The 17,603-nt window shown below is 49.2% G+C and overlaps 1 protein-coding gene and 1 non-coding gene across 2 annotated transcripts in view; both read left to right on the top strand.

The window, feature by feature from the left end:
• The window catches only part of si:dkey-22o22.2 (neural-cadherin), a 354,455-nt gene that overhangs the window by 75,163 nt on the left and 261,689 nt on the right, over positions 1 to 17,603 (top strand).
• LOC129696812 (U2 spliceosomal RNA) lies at positions 15,579 to 15,761 on the top strand. The gene has a single exon (XR_008723409.1). It is a non-coding gene; the product is annotated as a U2 spliceosomal RNA (small nuclear RNA).

A 17,603-nucleotide genomic window follows, 5' to 3' on the forward strand; every position in this document is an offset into this window, starting at 1 on the left:
AGAGGAGCAACTCATTTTTAAAACAGATGTTTCAGGCTTTAGTATTAGACTTTAGGCATCTCTCCAGAGATGCTGCCTGTGTCGCTGAGATACTCCAGCATTTATTGTCCCTATTTCAGACTGGTAGGTGTCCTTTCGTGTCAGAATCCTCTATTTATATAATGGTATATGGGTGTGTGTATATTTATATAATGATATATGGACTCACTGATATGATATGTTCTGTATTCGTACCTACTATATTCTGTTGTGCTGATGCAAAGCAAGAATTTCATTATCTTACCTATGACAATAAACTCTCTGGACTCTTGACTCTTGACTTGACTAGGGTTTAGTTTTAAGGGCCTGTCCCACTTAGCCGATTTTTTCGGTGACTGTCATAGTCGTAGCAGGTCACCAAAAGACCGGTGATGGACCCCCCTACGACAATGTCTACAACAGCCTGCCGCCTAGTCGACGTCAAGCTACGGCAAGCTACCGACAACCGGCGATCCATTAGGACGTCCACCTACGACCACACCTACGACAACCTACGTCCACTCGCGACAAGCCACGACCCTGTCGGCGACAACTGAAGACAATTCAGTCGCCGGTACCTGTCGCCGGTTGACGTAGGTAGTCGCCCATGGAATTCACCGAAGTCAGCGCCGGCGACAACCAACGTCATCCTGTCGACAATCTACGACAGGACCTACGTCAGGAGAAGACAAGCTACGCTCGTTGGCGTCAAGCCCACTGTCGCTGGAAAATGATAAACATGTTGGAAATCCAGCGGCGACCAGAAAGACGCTACGAATCTTTGGGCGACTGAGGAGACGACTCACGACCACACAGTCGACACCCTGGCGACCATGTGGCCACAGCCTACTCGCCTGCAGTTGCCTAAAAATTCGCCTAAGTGGGACAGGCCCTTTAGAGTTTTGAGATAGAGCTGTGGAAATAGGACCTTGGGTCCCGCCGAGTTTGCATCGACCAGCGATCACCCAGTATACTAGCACTATCCTACACACACTAGGGACAGTTTTATAGTGTTGCAGAAACCTGGAGTGTGGGAGGAAACCGGAGCACCCGGAGAAAAGCCAAGCGGGTCACAGGGAGAACGTACAAACCCCGTACAGGCAGCACCCATACTCGGGATCGAACCCGGGTAAGGCAGCAACTCTACTGCTGCGCCACCGTGCCACTGTCACGATGCGAGCTAGTGCTCCGAAATGGCACAAACCTTGTGTGTTGAAGCCTGCAAGATGTTTGTGAATGTGAGCTCTTGTCTTGATATTCTGTGACATGCCTGGAACATACAAGAGTACAGTGCAAGAACAGGCCCTTCGGTCCACCACGTCAGTGCTGGACGTGATGCCGACCAACTCTTATGTGCCTGCACACAATCCATTTATCCCATGCCTACCCTGATGTCTCTTAAGTGCCACTGTTGTATCTGCCTCCACCACCACCCCTGGCAATCACCACCCTCTGTGGAATAAAATGCACCATAAATCTCCTTTGAACTCTGCCCCTCTCACTTTAAAGATACGTCCTGAACATGGCGGCACCGTGGCGCAGAGGTAGAGTCGCTGCCTTAGAGGGCTTGCAGCGTGAGAGATCCGGGTTCGATCCCAACTGCGGGTGCTTGTATGTCTGGAGTTTGTATCTCCCCCCCCCCACGTGACCTGGGTGGGTTTTCTCCGAGATGTTCGGTTTCCTCGCACACTCCAAAGACGTACAGGTCTGTAGGTCAATTGGCTTGGTATAATTGTCAATTGTCTGTGGTGTGTGTAGGATAGCGTTACTTTGCGGGGATCGCTGATCGGTGCGGACTCGGTGTTTCTGCGCTGTTTCTGAAGGGTCTGTTTCCACACGGCGGGAACTTTAAATCTTCGACCGTCGGCTGGCGGCCTGCACCAACCTGAAGCCGCGGTCTCCGGTGGGGGAGGCACCGTTTCAGGACTCACCTTGAATTTCACTCATCTGGCCGCCCGCAGCAGTGGCTGCGGAGGGTTGAGGTCCCGACCACGGGGGAAAATGGAGGAGGACTGGCCAAAATGTTGTGCCTTCCACCACAGTGAGGAATGCTGTGGTGGATGTTTGTGTTACATTTTTATTATGTATTGTGTGTTCTTTTTTATTGTACCGCTGCTGGCAAATTCATTTTATTCATTCGAATAAAACTGATTGTTGAAAAACAAAAAGAATTTCAACCAGGGAGAAATGCTCTGACTGTCTTATATACTCGCTGAGCTATGCTCAGCCTTCTTGAAGTATGTTTGTGATGATTTGATTGCATTTGTTAGAACGTGGGCATTCATAAGGTCAAAAGATCATAGGTGATAGGAGCTGAATTAGGTTATTCGGCCCATCATTCAATCATGGCTGATCTATCTCTCCCTCCTAACCCCATTCTCCTGCCTTCTCCCCATAACCCCTGACACCCGCACTAATCAAAAATCTATCTATCTCTGCCTGAAAAATATCCATTGATTTCGCCTCCATAGCCGTCTGTGGCAAAGAATTCCACAGATTCACCACCCTCTGACTAAATAAATTCCTGCTCATCTCCTTCCTAAAGGAACGTGCTTTAGTTCCGAGGCTATGGCCTCCAGTCCGAGACTCTCCCGCTAGTGGAAACATCCTCTCCACATCCACTCTATCCAGGCCTTTCACTACTCTGTAAGTTTCGATGAAGTTTCCCCCTCATCCTTCTAAACTCCAGCGAGTGCAGGCCCAGTGCCACCAGCGCCACATCATCATGGTACGCTAACCCCCTTATTCCTGCGATCATTCTCGTCGGACCTCCCCTGGACCCTCTCCAGGGCCGGCACATCCCTCCTCAGATGTGGTGCAGAAAATCTCCCGGCGTTCTTCAAAGGGTTCGGCAGCAACATTCGGAGGCGAGAGGGGGTGGCACAAACAATCTCCGTCAGATTTATGGCTGAAATATTAGTGCTGGCAGATGGAATAGATAATGTGATCTGGGGCCCCGAGCAGATAGTGGTTGTGCTCATGTTTTCACAGCGCACCTGGTCCTTATTTTGTTTAGAATCCTGACACTTAAATCCAAAGGAAAGAAAAAAAGATGAAAAAATTAACTTTAATGGTCCTTACATTTTTGAAGTTGATAACGGAACACTCTCTCGTTGCTTGAAGTGCCCCCTTGCCTGGGATTCATCCAGAGCTTTCATCCGCCAACTGATAATGAGAGTATGGTGTGTGCCTGAAAATGATTTACTATCCCTGTCACAGGTCCAGCTGTTTGATGTGAAGAATGTAACAGATATATTAAAGAACAAAGAAACAGCTCAAGCAGAGGACACCTACTGACTCAACCCAGAACTAGTCTAAACTTTTAATGTGCAGGAAGGAACCGCAGATGCCGGCAGATGAGTTTAGTTTTGTTTATTGTCACGTGTACCGAGGTACGGTGAAAAGCTTTTTTTGATTGTTAACCAGTCAGCGGAAAGACAACACATTTTTCACACTGAGAGTTGTGAGTCTGTGGATTTCTCTGCCTCAGAGAGCGGGTTCTCTGGATACTTTCAAGAGAGAGCTTGATAGAGCTCTTAAAGATAGCGGAGTCAGCGGATATGGGGAGAAGGCAGGAACGGGGTACTGATTGGGGATGATCAGCCATGATCACATTGAATGGCAGGGCTGAATGGTCTACTCCTGCACCTATTGTCTATGAGATTTTACACATGGTTTTATACACAATCCCTGGTTTCTGACCAAGCATGCTACATAATTTCTAACCAAGCTATCCACATATCCCACATAAGGTCCATGGCCCAAGTCTCATGGTCACCTCACTGAAGCAAATCATTCCACTGGTAATCTGCCAAGCCAGCAACTGTAAAATAAACTTAGAAACATAGAAACATAGAAATTAGGTGCAGGAGTAGGCCATTCGGCCCTTCGAGCCTGCACCGCCATTCAATATGATCATGGCTGATCATCCAACTCAGTATCCCGTACCTGCCTGCTCTCCATACCCCTGATCCCCTTAGCCACAAGGGCCACATCTAACTCCCTCTTAAATATAGCCAATGAACTGGCCTCAACTACCCTCTGTGGCAGAGAGTTCCAGAGATTCACCAATCTCTGTGTGAAAAAAGTTCTTCTCATCTCGGTTTTAAAGGATTTCCCCCATCCTTAAGCTGTGACCCCTTGTCCTGGACTTCCCCAACATCGGGAACAATCTTCCTGTATCTAGCCTGTCCAACCCCTTATGAATTTTGTAAGTTTCTACAAGATCCCCTCTCAATCTCCTAAATTCTAGAGAGTATAAACCAAGTCTATCCAGTCTTTCTTCATAAGACAGTCCTGACATCCCAGGAATAGGAATAAACTTTTGTTTATTCCCTTGAAACCTCTGTATCTTCATCAGTTCTCAGCTGAGGAGTTTCGGCCTGTTCGAGCAAAGTCCGGTGCCCCATCCGACTCGTGAACCGATGATCGGTGGTGGTGACGGCAGTAAGCGAAGCTTCCGGAGGCTGGACAGCCAGCCGGGCTGCCGACCGACGAGCGAGGCGATGCTGCTGCACTCGACTCAACTAATAAAAGAACTAGGGTGAATGGGTGATCGCTGGTCAGCATGGACCAGGTGGGCCGAAGGGCCTGTTTGCGCTGTATCTCTAAACAAAACTGAACTAATAGGGGGCGAAAGCCAGGGTTTAGTTTAGTTTCATTTAGTTTAGAGATACAGCGCCGAAACAGGCCCTTCGGCCCATTGGGTCCGCGCCGACCAGCGATTCCCCGCTCATTAACTCTAGCCTACACACCAGGGACAATTTACAATGATGCCAAGCTAATTATCCCACAAACCTGTACGTCTTTGGAGTGTGGGAGGAAACCGAAGATCATGGAGAAAACCCACGTGGTCACGGGGAGAACGTGCAAACTCCGTGCAGACAAGCCGGGATTGAACCCGGGTCTCCGGCGCTGTAAGGCAGCAACTCTACCGCTGGGCCACCGTGCCACAGTTAGACCAACCGCACCACTAAAGGACCAGCAGGCCTGTGCATGTTCAGCTTCAGACACAAAGTGCTGGAGTAACTACACGGGTCAGGCAGCATCTCTGGGTGACATTTCAGGTCCTGACCCTTCTTCAGTCCTTTCGTCTGCAGAAGGGGTTCTGACGAGGAGCGTCACTCACCCGTCGTTTTTCTCCAGAGCCGCAGCCTGACCCGCTGAGTTACCCCAGCACTTTGTGCCCATCTTTGAGAAAAGCAGCATCGATACTTCTTCGTTTCTGCATGTTCAATCTTTGTGTAAGGAGTTTGTAGCTCTTCAAAAGGGAGATGTTTTGATCTTGAACGTTCCTGACCCGAGACCTGGCCTGTCCATGTTCGCCAGAGATGATGCTCGCTCCGCAGGGTTATTCCAGCACTTTGTGTCTGTTTTAAAATATATTTTGGTGTAATTTGTCCATTTTAGAGTCAGATCGATAGCCAGTCTGAGTTGTGACAGACACATATTGTAGGTTCATGCAACTTTTAACAGTGGAAAATAGACAATAGGTGCAAGAGTAGGCCATTCGGCCCTTCGAGCCAGCACCACCATTCAATGTAATCATGGCTGATCATCCCCATTCAGTACCCCGTTCCTGCCTTCTCACCATGGAGATTATGAGTATCATATTATTATTATCCATAATAATCCATAAATGGAGATGATTTTTACACAGAACTAGGTTAGACCTAAATGAGGTAGGCACCAACACGCTGCCTGGCCTCTGGAAAGTTTAAACAAGCATCTTTGGATTAAACCAGCATCTGCAGTGATCAGTTCTGGGCACGGGTTGGAAGATTGCAACCTTCACGTGGTCCGCCCTGTTTCGACTAATGCAATCAACTCGACGTGCACAAACGGAAGATCAAATAGAACAAGTTGTCCAACAACTTTAGGCTGTGCACGCCACACAAAAGAAGAAGAAAAAGTTCTGGGCACCATGTTATCGGAAAGATGGTGTCAAGCTGGAGAAAGTACAGGGAAGATTTACGAGGATGTTGCCAGGACTAGAGGGTGTGAGCTACAGGGAGAGGTTGAGTAGGCTGGGTCTCTATTCCCTGGAGCGTAAGAGGATGAGGGGTGATCTTATAGAGGTGTATAAAATCATGAGAGGTGTAGATCGGGTAGATGCACAGAGTCTTGCCCAGTGTAGGTGAATCGAGGACCAGAGGACAAAGGTTTAAAGCGAGGGGGAAAAGATTTAACAGTAATCTGAGGGGTAACCTTTTCACACTATGGGTGGTGGCGGAGGTATGGAACACGCTGCCAGAGGAGGTAGTTGAGGCAGGGACTATGACAATGTTTACGAAACAGTTAGACAGGTACATGGATAGAACAGATTTGGATGTTCCCGATGTTGGGGGAGTCCAGAACCAGGGGCCACAGTTTAAGAATAAGCAGTGCCATTTAGAACGGAGATGAGGAAACACTTTTTCTCACAGAGAGTGGTGAGTCTGTGGAATTCTCTGCCTCAGAGGGCAGTGGAGGCCGGTTCTCTGGATACTTTCAAGAGAGAGCTAGATAGGACTCTTGAAGATAGCGGAGTCAGGGGATATGGGGAGAAGGCAGAAACGGGGTACTGATCGTGGATGATCAGCCATGGTCATATTGAATGGCAGTGCTGGCTCGAAGGGCCGAATGGCCTAATCCTGCACCTATTTTCTATTGTCTAATGTCTATTGAGGAATATGAACCAAACGTGGGCAGATGGGACGTGTAGCTGGGACATGTTGGGCAAGTTGAGTCGAAGGGCCTGTTTCCACACTGTATCACTCTATGACTATGCAGTTTAATCCAGCACACCCTCCTTCCAGTTCAGATGCTCAATGCATTCTCTCCAGTTTAATTTATTCTTCACACAAGGAGTCGTGTTGCTAATCGCTCCTGAGGTTTCCATCAGCTCAGGCAATTCTTCGAGATTGTCCCTTGCTGGGTCAACTGCAGCGCTGGTGATGTTTTTTTTAGCACTGCACGCTGAAGCACTTACTACAGAGGGAATTATTCCCTGAGACAGCTTGGCACCAGAGGCACTTGAGCACTTCCCACAGTCGTCACGAAGACTGGATTTCACATACGTGCTGCAGGTGACGATGTCCTTCATTACTGGCGATACTCTGGAGATCGCGTAGCATTGTTCAAACATCGTGACAGCCCTTTCACAAAATTGTAAATAAGATAAATAAGGACTTCGCAATCTCCTCAGTTGCGAAACACTTTGTAACTCCCCCTCCCACACCCACACTGACCTTACTGAAGGGAAGTCTGAAGAAGGGTCTCGGCCCGAAACGTCACCCGTTCCTTCTCTCCAGAGATGCCGCCTGTCCCAATGAGCTTTTTGTGTCTGCCTAGTGTTGCCAACTTTCTCACTCCCAAATAAGGGACAAAAGGTCAAAATACGGGGCAGATTCCCGACGACAATTCGTTGACCGACTCGGCCATGGTTGGGTGAATGATGGGTTGGCCCGGGTGCTGGCCTGCACACAAAGGCCAGCCATCGGGCCAGCTGAGGAGTTTTGGCCCGGGCCCGCTCAACAAGTCCAGCACCCCATCCAACTCGTGAACCGATGATCGGCCATGAGAAGGAGGGGTGGTGGTGTCGGCGGTAAGCGAAGGTCCGAAGGTCGGACAGCTGGCCGGGCTGCCGACCGACGGGGCCACGGGCGAGGCGCTGCTGCTGCTGCTGCACTCCATGGGCTGCACTACGTCGGGCCGGGTGAGGCGGGGCCGGACACGGCGCTCAGACCCGACAGTCCCCTCGACCCGAGTAGTAGCGGTCAAATACGGGACAAGGGCGGTCCCATACGGGACAAACCAATTTATAGCCCAATATACGGGATGTCCCAGCTAATACGGGACAGTTGGCAACGCTATGTCTGTCTGCCTCTCTGTTCTGGGCCTCCTCCAATGTCGGAGTGAGACCCAATACAAATTGGAGGAACAGCATGTCATATTTCACTTGGGCAGCTTACACCCCAGCCGCATGAATATTGAACCTCTAACTTCAAGTAACCCTTGCTTTCCCCCTCTCTCTCTGTCCCTCCCCTTCCTAGCTTTCACTGTCCTGATTAGTTTTGCTAATCGCATGCATCCTCGTTGCCTTCCCCTCGGCTAACATTGAACTTTCCTACATTTCCTTGACCAGCGTCTACTTTGATTTGTTGTTTTCACATCCTGCCTCTCCATATCTCTAGGCTCCCTCTCCCCTGACCGTCTGAAGAAGGGTCTGGACCCGAAACGTCACCCATTCCTTCTCTCCAGAGATGCTGTCTGTCCCGTGGAGTTTTGTGTGTATCTTCGGTGTAAACCAGCATCTGCAGTTCCTTCCTCCACAAGCTTTTCTTAACGGGACTGTCCCACTGTACGAGCTAATTCAAGAGCTCTCCTGAGTTAAAAAAAAAATCAAGTTTGTGGTAAGCACGTAGAATGTACGTTGCGGGTACGTCGGAGCACGGGACGTCTCTTAGCGGCTCGTAACGCTAACGACAGGTACTCGGGAAACGCGGTAAGCTCGGGAAGACTCGTGAAGATTTTTCAACACGAGAGCCCCAAGTACCTACGAGCGGCTATTACCGTAATTCTCCGAGTTCGAATCAGGGGAAACCTGATTCGAACTCGTGAATTAGCTCGTACAGTGGGACAGCCCCTTAAGGATGACAGTGGTCTATTTGATTCTACTGATGCAGTGACCGTTGTATTCAATCTATGGAGCTTTGTACACACCCGGAACTGCAGGTGCTGGTTTATACCAAAGATAGACACAAAGTGCTGGAGTAACTCAGCGGGACAGGCAGCATCTCAGGAGAAAAATTATGGATGACGTTTTGGGTCAGGATCCTTCGCCAGACTCTTCAGATTCTTCATAGTCTGAAGAAGTATCTCGACCCATCCTTTTTCACCAGAGATGCTGCCTGTCCCGCTGAGTTCCTCCAGCATGTTGCTTGACATATGATGAAAGAATGGGTCGACTGGGCTTGTATTCACTGGAATTTAGAATGATGAGAGGGGATCTTATAGAAACATATTCAATTTTTAAAGGATTTCACAGGCTAGATGCAGGAAAAATGTTCCCGTTGTTGGGGGGGGGAGGGGGGGGGGAGTCCAGAACCAGGGGGGGTCACAGTTTAAGAATAAGCGATAGGCCATTTAGGACTGAGATGAGGAGAAACTTTTTCACCCAGAGACTTGTGAATCTGCGGAATTCTCTGCCACAGAAGGCAGTGGAGGCCGATTCACTCGATGGTTTCAAGAGAGAGTTGGATGTGGCTCTTAGGGCTAAAGGGATATGGGGAGAAAGCAGGAACAGGGTACTGATTCTGGATGATCAGCTATAATCATATTGAATGGCGGTGCTGGCTCGAAGGGCCGAATGGCCTGCTCCTGCACCTATTTTCTATGTTTCTATGTTTCTAGTCTACACTTTTAATGTGTAGGAAGGAACTGCAGATGCTGGTTTGAGTTCAGTTTTGTTTATTGTCACGTGTGCCGAGGTACAGTGAAAAGCTTTTGTTGCGTGCTAACCAGTCAGCGGAAAGACAATACATGATTACAATCGAGCCATTCACAGTGTGTACATACATGATGAGGGAATAACGTGAATAAAGTTTAGTGTAAGGTAAAACCTCTTCACCCAGAGAGTTGTGCACCTGTGGAATTCACTGGATGTTTTCAAGAGAAAGTTAGATTGAGCTCGCAGAGCTAAAGGAATCAAGGGATATGGGGGAAAAGCAGGAAAGAAGGGTTTCGGCCCGAAACGTTGCCTATTTCCTTCGCTCCATAGATGCTGCTGCACCCACTGAGTTTCTCCAGCATTTTTGTGTAACCTTCGATTCTCCAGCATCTGCAGTTCCTTCTTAAATACTGATTTTAGATGATCAGCCATGATGGTGCTGGATCGAAGGGCCGAATGGCCTATTCCTGCACCTATTTTCCAATGTTTCTATGTTGCTATGTTTTGTCTATTGAACTGCAGATGCTGGTTTACACAAAAGGATACAAAGTGCTGGAGTAACTCGGTGGGACAGGCAGCATATTTACTTTAGTCATTTACTTTGGACATTCAGCGCGGAAACAGGCCCACCGAGTCGGTGTTGACCGGTGTATATTAGCACTATCTTACACACACTAGGGACAATCTACAATTCTGCCAAAGCTAATTAACCCACAAGCCCTTACGTCTTTGGAGTGTGGGAGGAAACCGAAGATCTCGGAGGAAACCCATGCAGGTCACGGGGAGAACGTGCAAACTCCGTACAGACAGCACCCATGGTCAGGATCGAACCTGGGTCTCCGGCGCTGTCAGGCAGTAGGTCTACCGCTGCGCCACCGTGCCGCCTTTACAGCAATATTTCCTCCAGCACTTTGTGTCCTGCTACGATTTAGTTTAGTTTAGTGGAGTGATTCAATGTGGGAAACGGACCCTTCGGCCCACCGAGTCCATGCTGACCCATTTGCACTAGTTCGATGTTATCCCACTGTTGCATCCGGCACACAGAAGCCAACTAACCTACAAACATGTACACCTTTGGAATGTGGGAGGGAACCGGAGCACCCGGATACGGTCACGGGGAGAGCGTACAAACTCCGTGCAGACAGCACCCGTTGTCAGGATCGAACCCGGGTCTCTGGCGCTGTGAGGCAGCGACTCTACTTCTGCGCCACCGTGCCGCCCTGAGACTCTCCAATAGTAATAACCGCATTGGGCAAATCAGGAAATCAAAGAAACGCAAAAAAATAATATAACAGAATAAAGGAACTTTTAATCTTCAATTTCACACGGATAGATTAGAGGACAAGTTCATGCAATCCAATTTCCCCGTACAATCTGTTGAGAAATCAACCAGGGGGCAAGATATTCCTGATCAAGTGCCGTGGTAATGAGACACGATTAATTAGCAGCCTTATCACTAAGAATTCTTCAGGGAAGATCCATCAAAATATACAATTTCATATTAAATTTAAGAGCGATGTGGTTAAAATCTGAATCTGGAGATTCAACTTTGAACAAGGCCAATTAAGTAATGAGGTGGGACTTTAGAGCAGGGGTTGGCAACCTTGTTCTGCATAGGGGCCGGGACGCATCTATCATGTGTACACATGGATCCCGCCCCCATCCTGCCCCGGATGGCAGGCATCACACCACGTGTACACAGAAGGCAGCCTCGTGCGATCCTTGCATGTCTCACCCACTGAGTTTCTCCAGCATTTTTGTCTAATTTCGATTTTTCCAGCATCTGCAGTTCTTTCTTAAACCTGATCACAGAAGGTATGCGCCCGTGCCGGCGGCTTTGCGTTGGACGCGGTACAGACAGAGCTCGGCAGCGCTCGGCCATCGGCGAGCCGGTTGATTACGGGAAAAAAAATCCGCCTGCAGGTCGGATGATTTCAGGTTACGGGCCGCATTCGGCCCAGGGGCCGCAGGTTGCCGACGCCTGGACTAGAGTTATAGAGCGATACAGTGTGGAAACAGGCCCTTCGGCCCAACTTGCCAACACCGGCCAACAATGTCCCACCTACACTAGTCCCACCTGCCTGTGTTTGGTCCATATCCCTCCAAACATGTCTTATCCATGTATCTGTCTAACTGTTCCTTAAAAGTTGGGATAGTCCCTGCCTCAACTACCTCCTCTGGCAGCTCGTTCCATGCACCCACCACTCTTTGTTTGAAAAAGTTTCCTCTCAGATTCTTATTAAATCTTTCCCCCTTCTCCTTGAACCTATGTGCTCTGGTCCTCGATTCACCTACTCTGGGCAAGAGACTCTGTGCATCTACCTAATATAGACACAAAAAGCTGGGGTAACTCAGCGGGACAGGCAGCACCTCTGGAGAGAAGGAATGGGTGACGTTTCGGGACGAGACCCTTTTAGCAGACGTCTCAACCCGAAACGCCCCACATTCCTTCTCTCCAGAGACGATGCCTGCCCCGCTGAGTTACTCCGGCTTTTTGGTGTCTATCTTCAGTTTAAACCAGCATCTGCAGTTCCTTCCCACTCTGCGCATCTACCTGAACTATTCTTCTCATGAGGATTGAGTTAGATAGGAAAGTCGCATTAACATAGGGACGTGAGATAAGCAAGAACAAACACTTTAAACAGTGAAGCCCCTGTCCCACTTACGTGTCCTTGGCAAGCTAATTACGCGACCTTGTGGTCCGTTAAGGCGCGAAGGTCGCGCACATCTTCATGCGTACTGGAGCCCTCTGGAGCCCTCTGGAGCGCGTGACGTCATTTGAAGATAGACACAAAATGCAGGAATAACTCAGCGGGACCGGAAGCATCTCTGGCGTTTCGGGTCAAGACCGTTCTTCAGTCTGAAAGAAGGGTCTTGACCCGAAATATCACCCATTGCTTCTCTCCAGAGATGCTGCCGGTCCCGCTGAGTTACTCCTGCATTTTGTGTCTATCTTCAATTTTCTTGGCCCCGCTCTGGGAGTAGGAGTGGGGGCAGATCCGGACCGCAACGGCCGTGAGCCCCAGGCCGAGTTCGGCGATCGTTTGCCTGCTTCTTCTGCTGGTGGAGGTGAGACGTTGCATCGCGCCAGGGTCTTGGGCCTGTCCCACTTTGGCCGTCAGTTACGCGACAGGCCGGTGGCGCGTGAAGATTTCATTCGCTACAAAAATTTCGGAGAGCCGCACGATATCGCGCACAACTCCATACCCCTCCTCGCTTCTCAGTGGGACCGGCCCCGCACGGCCACACGATGCCCGCGCGGCCACACGATGCCCGCTCAAGGCCTTTAGTCATTATTCTTAGCACATTGTTCACACGAACATTGAAACTCCGATGGAAAAAAATGCTGCACCAAAGTTATCGTTAGCCGCGGAAGATTCTTCCCAGCTGTTATCAGGCAACTGAACCATTATATCAACAGCTGGGGAGCGGTCCTGAGCTGCCATCTACCTCATTGGTGACCCTCGGACTATCTTTAATCAGACTTTACTGGACTTTATCTTGTGGGGGTTTTCTCCGGGTGCTCCGGCTTCCTCCCGCACTCCAAAGACGTACAGGTTTGTAGGTCAATGGCTTCGGTAAAAATTGTAACTTGTCCCGCGGGTAGGATAGTGCTAGTGTACGGGGTGATCGCTGGTCAGCACAGACTCTGTGGGCCGAAGGGACTGTACGTGCTGTATCTCTGAACTAAACTAAACTTAGCTAAACTAGTTGAGTTTAGTTTATTATTGTCACGTGTACTGAGGAACAGTGAAAAGCTTTTGTTGAATGCTGTCCAGTCAGCAGAAAGACAATACATGATTACAATTACAGATACATGATAAGGGAATAATGTTTAGTGCAAGGTAAAGCCAGCAAAGTCCGATCAAGGATAGTCCAAGGGTCACCAAACAGGTAGATAGTAGTGTTTAAGAGGGAACTGCAGATGCTGGAGAATCGAAGGTTACACAAAAAAGCTGGAGAAACTCAGCGGGTGCAGCAGCATCTATGGAGCGATGGAAATAGGCAACGTTTCGGGCCGAAACATAGTAGTTCAGGACTGCTCTCTGGTTGTGGTAGGATGGAAGCACACACACATAGAAAAATAGGTGCACGAGTAGGCCTTTCACCCTTCGAGCCAGTACCACCATTCAATGTGATCATGGCTGATCATCCAAAATCAGTACCCCGTTCCTGCTTTTTCCCCATATCGCTTGATTCCTTTGCCCTAAGAGCTAAATCTAACGCTCTCTTGAAAACATCCAGTAAATTGGCTTCCACTGCCTTCTGTGGCAGAGAATTCCACAGATTCACAACTCTCTGGGTGAAGAAGTTTTTCCTCATCTCAGTCCTGAATGGCCTACCCCTTATTCTTAAACTGTGATCCCTGGTTCTGGACAACCCCAACATTTTTCCTGCATCTAGCCTGTCCAATATTTAAGAATTTTATATGTTTCTATAAGATCCCTCTCATCCTTCTAAATTCCAGTGTATACAAGCCCAGTCGCTCCATTCTATCAACATATGACAGTCCCGCCATCCCGGGAATTAACCTGGCGAACCTACGATGCACTCCCTCAATAGCAAGAATGTCATTCCTCAAATTTGAGGACCAAAACTGCACACAATACTCCAGGTGCAGTTTCACCAGGGCCCTGTACAACTGCAGAATGACCTCTTTGCTCCTACACTCAGCTCCTCTTGTTATGAAGGCCAACATGCCATTAGCTTTCTTCACTGCTTCATTGCTAGAGAATTGAACTCAAGAGGTAAGATGTCTTGCTGCATGGTGGCGCAGCAGTAGAGTTGCTGCCTCACAGCGCCAGAGACCCGGGTTCCATCCTGACTACGGGCGCTGTCTGTACGGCGTTTGTATGTTCTCCCCGTGACCTGCATGGGTTTTCTCCGAGATCTTCGTTTTTCCTCCACATTCCAAAGGTTTGTAGGATGATTGGCGTGTTGTATGTGTAAATTGTCCCTAATTTGTGTAGGGCAGTGTTAGTGTGCGGGGATCGCTGGTCGGTGCGGACTCGGTGGGCCGAAGGGCCTGTTTCCGCCCTGTATCTCTAAACTGAACTAAACTAAATTACCTCGGGTCTTGGTAATAACCGTGCACCATTGTGTACAGTTTAGATCTCATCTCAATAGACAATAGGTGCAGGAGTAGGCCATTCGGCCCTTCGAGCAAGCACCGCCATTCACTGTGAACATGGCTGATCATCCCCAATCAGTACCGCGTTCCTGCCTTCTCCCCATATCCCCTGACTCCACTATCTTTAAGAGCCCTATCTAGCACTCTCTTGAAAGTATCCAGCGAACCGGCCTCCACCGCCCTCTGGGGCAGAGAATTCCACAGACTCACAACTCTCTCTGTGTGAAAAAGTGTTTCCTCGTCTCCGTTCTAAATGGCTTACCACCTATCTCTTTACGGATATGTTTGTTACAGTGAGATTACAGCCAAGATTCACAAGGCTGGTTTATGAGATGATAAGTATGTTATAGAAGGAGGCATTGCCGTAGAAAGCTTTCTATCACGATGCATCACAGCTTGGTTTAGGAACAGCTCCATCCAAGACCACAAGAAATTGTAGAGACTTGTGGACGCAGCCCAGACCATCACACAAACCAACCTCCCTCCCGTTGTCTCCATCTACACCTCATGCTGCCTCGGCAAGGCCAGCAGCATCATCAAGGACGAGTCGCACCCCGGCCACTCCCTCTTCTCCCCTCTCCCATCGGGCAAAAGATACAGAAGTGTGAAAACGCACACCTCCAGATTCAGGGACAGTTTCTTCCCAGTTGTTATCAGGCAACTGAACCGTCCTACCACAAACACAGAGAGCGGCCCTGAGCTACGATCTACCTCGAACTTTGCTGGCTTTACCTTGCACTAAACATATTTGCCTTATCATGTATCGGTATACTGTGAATGGATCGGTGGTAATCATTTATAACCTTCCCGCTGACTGGCTAGCACGGAACGAAAGCTTTTCACTGTACCTCGGCCCATGTGACAATGAACTAAACTGAACTGTGCAGACAGGAGGACACAAAGTACTGGAGTAACTCAGCGGGTCAGGCAGCATCTGTGGGGAGATAGATATAGGAGATGTTTCGGGGCATGACCCTTCTTCACACGGATTGTAGGGAAGTGGCATCTCTGCCTTTTGGCTAAGATCATTTGTAAAATCTGTTCTTATCAGTTTAATATTTTATATGTCCCGTATCTAGGGACCGTGTATTAACTTGATGTTTGGTACGAATATTATGCCACTATTGTCATCATGTGTAGTCTTTCTGCTGACTGGACAGCGCGCAGCAAAAGCTTTTCACTGTACCTCGGTACACGTGACAATGAACTCAACTCAGCTCGACTAACGAAACCCAAGTAAGAATGCTGGAAAACAGTAGCGGCAGGGCTAAGCGCGGCACGCAATACGTCGACAGAGGTGGGGGGGCAGGGGGGGGGGGGGTGGGGGAGGGGGCTGGGGGGGTGGGGGAGGGGGGGGTTGACAGGCAGATGGTTGGAACAAAGGCCAGAGAGAAGAAAAGAAGGCATGAGACAGGTTTGAGGAGGTATGGATTCTAAAGCCAGAGGGAGGGAGGAGCGGGGGGAAGTGTGGGGTGTGTGGAGGGGATATGGGTGGGAGTTTAGGGTGGGCGCAGTGGCGCTGGTGGGTGGGGGGCGTAAGAGAGGAGGGGAGGGGGAGTTGTGGGAGGTTAGCTAGAATTGTTGAATTCAATGTTCATACCATTAGGTTATAAGCTACTAAGCTGTGCCCTTCCTCCAGTTTTGTGTGTGGCCTCACTCGGGGAACGGAGGGCCGGACATCTTGCCGGCGGCAGGGTGGAGTTGCTGCCTCACAGCGCCACAGACCCAGGTTCGATCCCGACCACGGGTGCTGCCTGCACGGAGTTTGTACGTTCTCCCCGTGACCACGTTGGGTTTTCTCCGGGTGCTGCGGTTTCCTCCCACACTCCAAACACCTGCAGGTTTTGGTAGGTTCATTGGCTTGGGTGAATTTGAAAAAATTGCCCCTCCCCAGTGCAGTGTAGGGTAGTGCTAGCGTGCGGCGTGATCGCTGGTCGGCACGGACTCGGTGGGCCGAAGGGCCCGTTTCCGCCCTGCTTCTCTGAAATCTAAAGTCATTTTGAACTGAGATAAAGAAAAATCTCTTCATTCAGAGGTTGGTGGAGCTTTGGAACTCATTACTCCAGAGGGCCCAGCATTCTAAACATGAATCAATACATTTCTGGACATTAAAGATTCAAGAGAGATAGGGCAGGGAATTGCTGTCTGAGGTAAAAGATCAGGCAGGATACTGTTGAAGGCTAGGGCAGGCTCGAGGGCATGAATGGCCTACTTCCTATTCCCTCTGTTCTTCCGCTCTCTACATTGCCCCAAGTCTTACACACTTTTGATGTGCATATAAATCACGTCAATATTCTGGATCTCCCCATCCACCTGTAAAAATACCACCATAGCAATCAGGGTCCCAAGTTCACAAGTTATAGGAGTAGAATTAGGTCATTCGGCCCGTCGAGTCTATTCCGCCCCGTTCAAGCATGGCTGATCTCTGCCTCTTAATCCCATTTTCCACTCTTCTCCCCATAACCCTTGACACCCGTTCTAATCAAGAATTTGTCTATCTCTGCCTGAAAAATATCCACTGACTTGGCCTCCGCAGCCCTCTGTAGCAATGAGTTCCACAGATTTACTACCCTCTGACTAAAGAAGTTGCTCCTCAACTCCTTTCTAAAAGAGCGCCCTTTAATTCTGAGGCTGTGACCTCTGGTCTTTCAAGAGAGAGCTAGATAGGGCTCTTGAAGATAGCGGAGTTAGGGGATATGGGGAGAAGGCAGGAACGGGGTACTGATTGTGGATGATCAGCCATGATCACATTGAATGGCGGTGCTGGCTTGAAGGGCCGTATGGCCTACTCCTGCACCTATTGTCTATTGTCTATTGTCCAGACTCTCCCACCAGTGGAAACATCCTTGACATCCATCAGCTTCTCAGGAGCAATTGGGAGTCGGTCCAATTCATTCCAGTTTAGTCTATTGCCACGTGTACCGAGGTACAGTGAAAAGCTTTTGTTGCGTGCTAACCAGTCAGCGGAAAGACAATACATGATTACAATCGAACCACTCACAGTGTAGGAAAGTTTAAACCCAA

The sequence above is a fragment of the Leucoraja erinacea genome, chromosome 4 (genome assembly GCF_028641065.1).
Source record: "Leucoraja erinacea ecotype New England chromosome 4, Leri_hhj_1, whole genome shotgun sequence".
Taxonomy (NCBI): domain Eukaryota; kingdom Metazoa; phylum Chordata; class Chondrichthyes; order Rajiformes; family Rajidae; genus Leucoraja; species Leucoraja erinaceus.